Genomic DNA, 11,854 nt, shown 5'->3' on the forward strand with positions numbered 1-11,854 from the left:
CATTATGCATAATTCAATAACTTTATTCTGATAACGCATAATCATTGATAATTATTTAGTTCTTATAGTTGTAAAGAATACTAGATCTAAGAACCGCTCAAGAACTAAGATAAAAAGCGTTACATCTTGTAACAAAAACTGATAGAAAAAACTTCCTACTTCTAAGCTTTTATCCCATTTTCAATCGGCTAAATTTTACCAGGGAAGCTAAATTAAAATGATTGTATCAATTATTGAAAAACAATTTTTTCCCATCCAGCTATTAAAAGCACTTAGCTATTATAATACAAAAAAATCATTAAATCGACTGTTAAATCTATATAATCTACAGCCTAAGCGCCAAAAACAGTTATAACCATCAAACTATGTATGCAAGTAAGCTTTGCAATATTACAATTTATTGTACATGTACAATGGATCTAAATATCACCCATCGTGTTGGCATTTCGCCAAATAATGCTTGCGCGAACTATCTCGTTTTCGAATTGACAGATCTGGTGGTTTAGCCAAAAGTTTTTCTTGCTCTTTTAGTAATCTAATTTGATTATTTTACAACATGAAATCTAGGGAATCAGTAAAAGATTGTCCATAAACAATTGTCATTGTTTGATCGCTAAATGCCGATCTAAATGTTAATTTCGTAAGGATCAATGACTTCTCAACCGAATACGAGCTTTATTTTACGCGAGCATTAGCGACAATACGCGTTAGTCCACTTAAATGAGTTTCATAAAAAAATTGCGATTGTTCAATAAAATATGAATGAACAAATATGCTTTAAGCATTGGTACAACCAATCAAAATACCCGAACAATTAAAATCAATTTTAAAAGTTTTTGCAAATCTGCTAGAGATCAATTTTAATTATTAAACAGCGTTAATTCTAATGATCAATAGAAGATTGCCTTTAAACAATTGTAATTGTTAAATCGCTAAATGCCGGTCCAATTGTTAATCTCGTAAGGATCAAGGAATTCGCAACCGACTACGAGCATTTGTTCCACATAGCATTGTTAATCCGCATACAAGATTTGTTTATGCGGAAATTATCGACATAACTCGTTAATCCACTCAAGCGAGTTTCATAAAAAAATGGAGTTTGATCAATAAAATATGAATGAACGAATATATCCTTAATGCATTGGTACAACCAATATAAATAACTGAATAATTAAAACCAGATTTAGAAATTTTTGTTGATCATTTAAAGATCAATTTTGATTATTTAAAAGCGTCAAATCTAGAGGATCAATAGAAGATTGACTATAAACAATTGTTATTGTTTGATCGCTAAATGCCGGTCTAATTATTAATCTCGTAAAGATCAAGGATTTCGCAACCGAATACGACCATTTGGTCGACATAGCATTATTGACGATACTCGTTAGTCCACTCAAATAAGTTTTATAAAAAAATAGCGGTTGGGCAATAAAATATTAATGAACAAATATGCTTTCAGCTTGTGGACAACCCATTAAAATACCTGAGAAATTTAAATCAATTTTGGGAATATTCACTGATCTTTTAATGATCAATTTTGATTATTTATAAGCGTAAAATCTAACGGATAAATAGAAGATTGCCTAAAAACAATTGTTATTGTTGCATGGCTAGATGCCGGTCTAATTGTTAATCTGGTAAGGATCAAGGACTTCGCAACCAAATACGAACGTTTGTTCCACATAGCATTGTTAATCCGCATACAAGCCTTTGCTTATCCGGAAATTATCGACAAAACTCGTTAATCCACTCAAGCGAGTTTCATACAGCAATGGAGTATGATCAATAAAATATGAATGAACGAATATATCCTTAAAGCATTGGTACAACCAATATAAATAACTGAATAATTAAAACCAGATTTAGAAATTTTTGTTGATCATTTAAAGATCGATTTTGATTATTTAAAAGCGTCAAATCTAGAGGATCAATAGAAGATTGACTATAAACAATTGTTATTGATTGTTCGCTATGTGCCGATCTGAATATTGATCTTATAGGGATCAAGGACTTTGCAGTCGAATCCTAGCTTTTGGTCGACAGCGCATTATTGACGATACTCGTTAGTCCACTCAAATAAGTTTTATAAAAAAATAGCGATTGGACAATAAAATATTAATGAACAAATATGCTTTCAGCACGTGGGCAACCCATTAAAATCCCTGAGAAATTTAAATCAATTTTGGGAATTTTCACTGATTTTTTAATGATCTAATTTAATTATTTAAAAGCGTAAAATCTAGTGGATCTATAGAAGATTGCCAATAAATAATTGTTATTGTTTGATCGCTAAATGCCGATCTAATTTTTAATCTCGGAAGGATCAAGGACTTCGACTATCGACAATAATCGTTAGTCTACTTAAATGAGTTCCATAAATAATGGCGTTAGACTAATAAAATATGAATGGACGACTACATCCTTAAAGCATTGGTAAAACCAATATAAATACCTGAACAATTGAATCCAGATTTAGGGGTTTTTGTTGATCTTTTAATGATTCATTTTGATTATTTAACAGCGTAACATCGAGAGGATCAATAGAAGATTGCCTATAAACAATTGTTATTGTTTGATCGCTATGTGCCGATCTGAATAATAATCTTGTAGGGATCAAGGACTTCGACAATCGACAATACTCGTAGGTCTACTTAAATGAGTTCCATAAATAATGGCGTTTGATTAATAAAATATGAATGGACGAATATATCCTTAAAGCATTGGTAAAACCAATATAAATACCTGAACAATTGAATCCAGATTTAGGGGATTTTGTTGATCTTTTAATGATTCATTTTGATTATTTAACAGCGTAAAATCTAGAAGATCAATAGAAGATTGCCTATAAACAATTGTTATTGTTTGATCGCTATGTGCCGATCTGAATATTAATCTTGTAGGGATCAAGGACTTTGCAACCGAATACTAGCTTTTGGTCGACAGCGAATTATTGACGGTACTCGTTAATCCACTCAAATAAGTTTTGTAAAAAAATAGCGGTTGGGCAATAAAATATTAATGAACAAATATGCTTTCAGCTTGTGGACAACCCATTAAAATACCTGAGAAATTTAAATCAATTTTGGGAATATTCACTGATCTTTTAATGATCAATTTTGATTATTTATAAGCGTAAAATCTAACGGATAAATAGAAGATTGCCTAAAAACAATTGTTATTGTTGCATGGCTAGATGCCGGTCTAATTGTTAATCTGGTAAGGATCAAGGACTTCGCAACCAAATACGAGCGTTTGTTCCACATAGCATTGTTAATCCGCATACAAGCCATTGCTTATCCGGAAATTATCGACAAAACTCGTTAATCCACTCAAGCGAGTTTCATACAAAAAAAGGAGTATGATTAATAAAATATGAATGAACGAATATATCCTTAAAGCATTGGTACAACCAATATAAATAACTGAATAATTAAAACCAGATTTAGAAATTTTTGTTGATCATTTAAAGATCAATTTTGATTATTTAAAAGCGTCAAATCTAGAGGATCAATAGAAGATTGACTATAAACAATTGTTATTGTTTGATCGCTATGTGCCCATCTGAATATTAATCTTGTAGGGATCAAGGAATTCGCAACCGACTACGGGCGTTTGTTCCACATAGCATTGTTAATCCGCATACAAGATTTGTTTATGCGGAAATTATCGACATAACTCGTTAATCCACTCAAGCGAGTTTCATAAATAAATGGAGTTTGATCAATAAAATATGAATGAACGAATATATCCTTAAAGCATTGGTACAACCAATATAAATAACTGAATAATTAAAACCAGATTTAGAAATTTTTGTTGATCATTTAAAGATCGATTTTGATTATTTAAAAGCGTCAAATCTAGAGGATCAATAGAAGATTGACTATAAACAATTGTTATTGATTGTTCGCTATGTGCCGATCTGAATATTGATCTTATAGGGATCAAGGACTTTGCAGTCGAATCCTAGCTTTTGGTCGACAGCGCATTATTGACGATACTCGTTAGTCCACTCAAATAAGTTTTATAAAAAAATAGCGGTTGGACAATAAAATATTAATGAACAAATATGCTTTCAGCACGTGGGCAACCCATTAAAATCCCTGAGAAATTTAAATCAATTTTGGGAATTTTCACTGATTTTTTAATGATCTAATTTAATTATTTAAAAGCGTAAAATCTAGTGGATCTATAGAAGATTGCCTATAAATAATTGTTATTGTTTGATCGCTAAATGCCGATCTAATTTTTAATCTCGGAAGGATCAAGGACTTCGACTATCGACAATAATCGTTAGTCTACTTAAATGAGTTCCATAAATAATGGCGTTAGACTAATAAAATATGAATGGACGACTACATCCTTAAAGCATTGGTAAAACCAATATAAATACCTGAACAATTGAATCCAGATTTCGGGGTTTTTGTTGATCTTTTAATGATTCATTTTGATTATTTAACAGCGTTACATCGAGACGATCAATAGAAGATTGCCTATAAACAATTGTTATTGTTTGATCGCTATGTGCCGATCTGAATAATAATCTTGTAGGGATCAAGGACTTCGACAATCGACAATACTCGTAGGTCTACTTAAATGAGTTCCATAAATAATGGCGTTTGTTTAATAAAATATGAATGGACGAATATATCCTTAAAGCATTGGTAAAACCAATATAAATACCTGAACAATTGAATCCAGATTTAGGGGATTTTGTTGATCTTTTAATGATTCATTTTGATTATTTAACAGCGTAAAATCTAGAGGATCAATAGAAGATTGCCTATAAACAATTGTTATTGTTTGATCGTTAAATGCCGATCTAATTTTTAATCTAGAAAGGATCAATTACTTCGACAATCGACAATACTCGTTAGTCTACTTAAATGAGTTCCATAAAAAATGGCGTTTGATTAATAAAATATGAATGGACGAATATATCCTTAAAGCATTGGTAAAACCAATATAAATACATGAACAATTGAATCCAGATTTAGGGGTTTTTGTTGATCTTTTAATGATTCATTTTGATTATTTAACAGCGTAAAATCTAGAGGATCAATAGAAGATTTCCTATAAACAGTTGCAATTGTTTGATCGCTATGTGCCCATCTGAATATTAATCTTGTAGGGATCAAGGACTTTGCAACCGAATACTAGCTTTTGGTCGACAGCGAATTATTGACGATACTCGTTAATCCACTCAAATAAGTTTTGTAAAAAAATAGCGGTTGGGCAATAAAATATTAATGAACAAATATGCTTTCAGCTTGTGGACAACCCATTAAAATACCTGAGAAATTTAAATCAATTTTGGGAATATTCACTCATCTTTAAATGATCAATTTTGATTATTTATAAGCGTAAAATCTAACGGATAAATAGAAGATTGCCTAAAAACAATTGTTATTGTTGCATGGCTATATGCCGGTCTAATTGTTAATCTCGTAAGGATCAAGGAAATCGCAACCAAATACGAGCGTTTGTTCCACATAGCATTGTTAATCCGCATACAAGCATTTGCTTATCCGGAAATTATCGACAAAACTCGTTAATCCACTCAAGCGAGTTTCATACAAAAAAAGGAGTATGATTAATAAAATAAGAATGGACGAATATATCTTTAAAGCATTGGTAAAACCAATATAAAAACCTGAACAATTAAAACCAGATTTCGGTATTTTTGTTGATCTGTTAATGATTCATTTTGATTATTTAACAGCGTAAAATCTAGAAGATCAATAGTCGATTGCCTATAAACAATTGTTATTGATTGTTCGCTATGTGCCGATCTGAATATCGATCTTATAGGGATCAAGGACTTTGCAGTCGTATCCTAGCTTTTGGTCGACAGCGCATTATTGACGATACTCGTTAGTCCACTCAAATAAGTTTTATAAAAAAATAGCGGTTGGACAATAAAATATTAATGAACAAATATGCTTTCAGCACGTGGGCAACCCATTAAAATCCCTGAGAAATTTAAATCAATTTTGGGAATATTCACTGATCTTTTAATGATCAATTTTGATTATTTATAAGCGTAAAATCTAACGGATAAATAGAAGATTGCCTAAAAACAATTGTTATTGTTGCATGGCTAGATGCCGGTCTAATTGTTAATCTGGTAAGGATCAAGGACTTCGCAACCAAATACGAGCGTTTGTTCCACATAGCATTGTTAATCCGCATACAAGCCATTGCTTATCCGGAAATTATCGACAAAACTCGTTAATCCACTCAAGCGAGTTTCATACAAAAAAAGGAGTATGATTAATAAAATATGAATGAACGAATATATCCTTAAAGCATTGGTACAACCAATATAAATAACTGAATAATTAAAACCAGATTTAGAAATTTTTGTTGATCATTTAAAGATCAATTTTGATTATTTAAAAGCGTCAAATCTAGAGGATCAATAGAAGATTGACTATAAACAATTGTTATTGTTTGATCGCTATGTGCCGATCTAATTTTTAATCTCGGAAGGATCAAGGACTTCGACTATCGACAATAATCGTTAGTCTACTTAAATGAGTTCCATAAATAATGGCGTTAGACTAATAAAATATGAATGGACGACTACATCCTTAAAGCATTGGTAAAACCAATATAAATACCTGAACAATTGAATCCAGATTTCGAGGTTTTTGTTGATCTTTTAATGATTCATTTTGATTATTTAACAGCGTTACATCGAGACGATCAATAGAAGATTGCCTATAAACAATTGTTATTGTTTGATCGCTATGTGCCGATCTGAATAATAATCTTGTAGGGATCAAGGACTTCGACAATCGACAATACTCGTAGGTCTACTTAAATGAGTTCCATAAATAATGGCGTTTGTTTAATAAAATATGAATGGACGAATATATCCTTAAAGCATTGGTAAAACCAATATAAATACCTGAACAATTGAATCCAGATTTAGGGGATTTTGTTGATCTTTTAATGATTCATTTTGATTATTTAACAGCGTAAAATCTAGAGGATCAATAGAAGATTGCCTATAAACAATTGTTATTGTTTGATCGTTAAATGCCGATCTAATTTTTAATCTAGAAAGGATCAATTACTTCGACAATCGACAATACTCGTTAGTCTACTTAAATGAGTTCCATAAAAAATGGCGTTTGATTAATAAAATATGAATGGACGAATATATCCTTAAAGCATTGGTAAAACCAATATAAATACATGAACAATTGAATCCAGATTTAGGGGTTTTTGTTGATCTTTTAATGATTCATTTTGATTATTTAACAGCGTAAAATCTAGAGGATCAATAGAAGATTTCCTATAAACAGTTGCAATTGTTTGATCGCTATGTGCCCATCTGAATATTAATCTTGTAGGGATCAAGGACTTTGCAACCGAATACTAGCTTTTGCTCGACAGCGAATTATTGACGATACTCGTTAATCCACTCAAATAAGTTTTGTAAAAAAATAGCGGTTGGACAATAAAATATTAATGAACAAATATGCTTTCAGCACGTGGGCAACCCATTAAAATCCCTGAGAAATTTAAATCAATTTTGGGAATTTTCACTGATTTTTTAATGATCTAATTTAATTATTTAAAAGCGTAAAATCTAGTGGATCTATAGAAGATTGCCTATAAATAATTGTTATTGTTTGATCGCTAAATGCCGATCTAATTTTTAATCTCGGAAGGATCAAGGACTTCGACAATCGACAATACTCGTAGGTCTACTTAAATGAGTTCCATAAATAATGGCGTTAGATTAATAAAATATGAATGGACGAATATATCCTTAAAGCATTGGTAAAACCAATATAAATACCTGAACATATGAATCCAGATTTAGGGGATTTTGTTGATCTTTTAATGATTCATTTTGATTATTTAACAGCGTAAAATCTAGAGGATCAATAGAAGATTGCCTATAAACAATTGTTATTGTTTGATCGTTAAATGCCGATCTAATTTTTAATCTAGAAAGGATCAATTACTTCGACAATCGACAATACTCGTTAGTCTACTTAAATGAGTTCCATAAAAAATGGCGTTTGATTAATAAAATATGAATGGACGAATATATCCTTAAAGCATTGGTAAAACCAATATAAATACATGAACAATTGAATCCAGATTTAGGGGTTTTTGTTGATCTTTTAATGATTCATTTTGATTATTTAACAGCGTAAAATCTAGAGGATCAATAGAAGATTTCCTATAAACAGTTGCAATTGTTTGATCGCTATGTGCCCATCTGAATATTAATCTTGTAGGGATCAAGGACTTTGCAACCGAATACTAGCTTTTGCTCGACAGCGAATTATTGACGATACTCGTTAATCCACTCAAATAAGTTTTGTAAAAAAATAGCGGTTGGACAATAAAATATTAATGAACAAATATGCTTTCAGCACGTGGGCAACCCATTAAAATCCCTGAGAAATTTAAATCAATTTTGGGAATTTTCACTGATTTTTTAATGATCTAATTTAATTATTTAAAAGCGTAAAATCTAGTGGATCTATAGAAGATTGCCTATAAATAATTGTTATTGTTTGATCGCTAAATGCCGATCTAATTTTTAATCTCGGAAGGATCAAGGACTTCGACAATCGACAATACTCGTAGGTCTACTTAAATGAGTTCCATAAATAATGGCGTTTGATTAATAAAATATGAATGGACGAATATATCCTTAAAGCATTGGTAAAACCAATATAAATACCTGAACATATGAATCCAGATTTAGGGGATTTTGTTGATCTTTTAATGATTCATTTTGATTATTTAACAGCGTAAAATCTAGAGGATCAATAGAAGATTGCCTATAAACAATTGTTATTGTTTGATCGTTAAATGCCGATCTAATTTTTAATCTAGAAAGGATCAATTACTTCGACAATCGACAATACTCGTTAGTCTACTTAAATGAGTTCCATAAAAAATGGCGTTTGATTAATAAAATATGAATGGACGAATATATCCTTAAAGCATTGGTAAAACCAATATAAATACATGAACAATTGAATCCAGATTTAGGGGTTTTTGTTGATCTTTTAATGATTCATTTTGATTATTTAACAGCGTAGAATCTAGAGGATCAATAGAAGATTTCCTATAAACAGTTGCAATTGTTTGATCGCTATGTGCCGATCTGAATATTAATCTTGTAGGGATCAAGGACTTTGGAACCGAATACTAGCTTTTGCTCGACAGCGAATTATTGACGATACTCGTTAATCCACTCAAATAAGTTTTGTAAAAAAATAGCGGTTGGGCAATAAAATATTAATGATCAAATATGCTTTCAGCTTGTGGACAACCCATTAAAATACCTGAAAAATTTTAATCAATTTTGGGAATTTTCACTGATTTTTTAATGATCTAATTTAATTATTTAAAAGCGTAAAATCTAGAGGATCAATAGAAGATTTCCTATAAACAGTTGCAATTGTTTGATCGCTATGTGCCCATCTGAATATTAATCTTGTAGGGATCAAGGACTTTGCAACCGAATACTAGCTTTTGGTCGACAGCGAATTATTGACGATACTCGTTAATCCACTCAAATAAGTTTTGTAAAAAAATAGCGGTTGGGCAATAAAATATTAATGAACAAATATGCTTTCAGCTTTTGGACAACCCATTAAAATACCTGAGAAATTTAAATCAATTTTAGGAATATTCACTGTTCTATTAATGATCAATTTTGATTATTTATAAGCGTAAAATCTAACGGATAAATAGAAGATTGCCTAAAAACAATTGTTATTGTTGCATGGCTAGATGCCGGTCTAATTGTTAATCTCGTAAGGATCAAGGAAATCGCAACCAAATACGAGCGTTCGTTCCACATAGCATTGTTAATCCGCATACAAGCATTTGCTTATCCGGAAATTATCGACAAAACTCGTTAATCCACTCATGCGAGTTTCATACAAAAAAAGGAGTATGATTAATAAAATAAGAATGGACGAATATATCTTTAAAGCATTGGTAAAACCAATATAAAAACCTGAACAATTAAAACCAGATTTCGGTATTTTTGTTGATCTGTTAATGATTCATTTTGATTATTTAACAGCGTAAAATCTAGAAGATCAATAGTCGATTGCCTATAAACAATTGTTATTGATTGTTCGCTATGTGCCGATCTGAATATCGATCTTATAGGGATCAAGGACTTTGCAGTCGTATCCTAGCTTTTGGTCGACAGCGCATTATTGACGATACCCGTTAGTCCACTCAAATAAGTTTTATAAAAAAATAGCTGTTGGGCAATAAAATATTAATGAACAAATATGCTGTCAGCATGCGGGCAACCCATTATAATACCTGAGAAATTTAAATCAATTTTGGGAATTTTCACTGATCTTTTAATGATTCTTTTTGATTATTTAACAGCGTAAAATCTAGAGGATCAATAGAAGATTACCTATAAAGAATTGTCATTGTTTGATCGCTATGTGCCGATCTGAATATTAATCTTGTAGGGGTCAAGGACTTTGCAACAGAATACTAGCTTTTGGTCTACAGCGCATTATTGACGATACTCGTTAGTCCACTCAAATAAGTTTTATAAAAAAATTGCGGTTGGACAATAAAATATTAATGAACAAATATGCTGTCAGCATCCGGGCAACCCATTATAATACCTGAGAAATTTAAATCAATTTTGGGAATTTTCACTGATCTTTTAATGATCTAATTTAATTATGTAACAGCGTAAAATCTAATGGATCAATAGAAGATTTCCTGTAAACAGTTGCAATTGTTTGATCGCTATGTGCCTATCTGAATATTAATCTTGTAGGGGTCAAGGTCTTTGCAACCGAATACTAGCTTTTGGTCTACAGCGCATTATTGACGATACTCGTTAGTCCACTCAAATAAGTTTTATAAAAAAATTGCGGTTGGACAATAAAATATTAATGAACAAATATGCTTTCAGCATGCTGGCAACCCATTATAATACCTGAGAAATTTAAATCAATTTTGGGAATTTCCACTGATCTTTTAATGATCTAATTTAATTATTTAACAGCGTAAAATCTAACGGATCAATAGAACATTGCCTATAAACAATTGTCATTGTTTGATCGCTAAATGTCGATCTAATTTTTAATCTCGTAATGATCAAGGACTTCGACAATCGACAATACTCGTTAGACTACTTAAATGAGTTCCATAAAAAATTGCGTTTGATTAATAAAATATGAATGGACGAATATATCCTTAAAGCATTGGTAAAACCAATATAAATACCTGAACAAATGAATCCAGATTTAGGGGTTTTTGTTGATCATTTAATGATTCATTTTCATTATTTAACAGCGTAAAATCTAACGGATCAATAGTCGATTGCCTATAAACAGTTGCAATTGTTTGATCGCTATGTACCGATCTGAATATTAATCTTGTAGGGATCAAGGACGTTGCAACCGAAAACTAGCTTTTGGTAGACAGCGCATTATTGACGATACTCGTTAGTCCACTCAAATAAGTTTTATAAAAAAATAGCTGTTGGGCAATAAAATATTAATGAACAAATATGCTGTCAGCATGCGGGCAACCCAGTAAAATACCTGAAAAATTTAAATCAATTTTGGGAATTTTCACTGATCTTTGAATGATTCTTTTTATTATTTAACAGCGTAAAATCTAGAGGATCAATAGAAGATTGCCTATAAACAATTGTCATTGTTTGATCGCTATGTGCCTATCTGAATATTAATCTTGTAGGGGTCAAGGTCTTTGCAACCGAATACTAGCTTTTGGTCGACAGCGCATTATTGACCATACTCGTTAGTCCACTCAAATAAGTTTTATTAAAAAATTGCGGTTGGACAATAAAATATTAATGAACAAA

This window comes from Nasonia vitripennis (assembly GCF_009193385.2).
Source record: "Nasonia vitripennis strain AsymCx chromosome 1 unlocalized genomic scaffold, Nvit_psr_1.1 chr1_random0005, whole genome shotgun sequence".
NCBI lineage: Eukaryota > Metazoa > Arthropoda > Insecta > Hymenoptera > Pteromalidae > Nasonia > Nasonia vitripennis.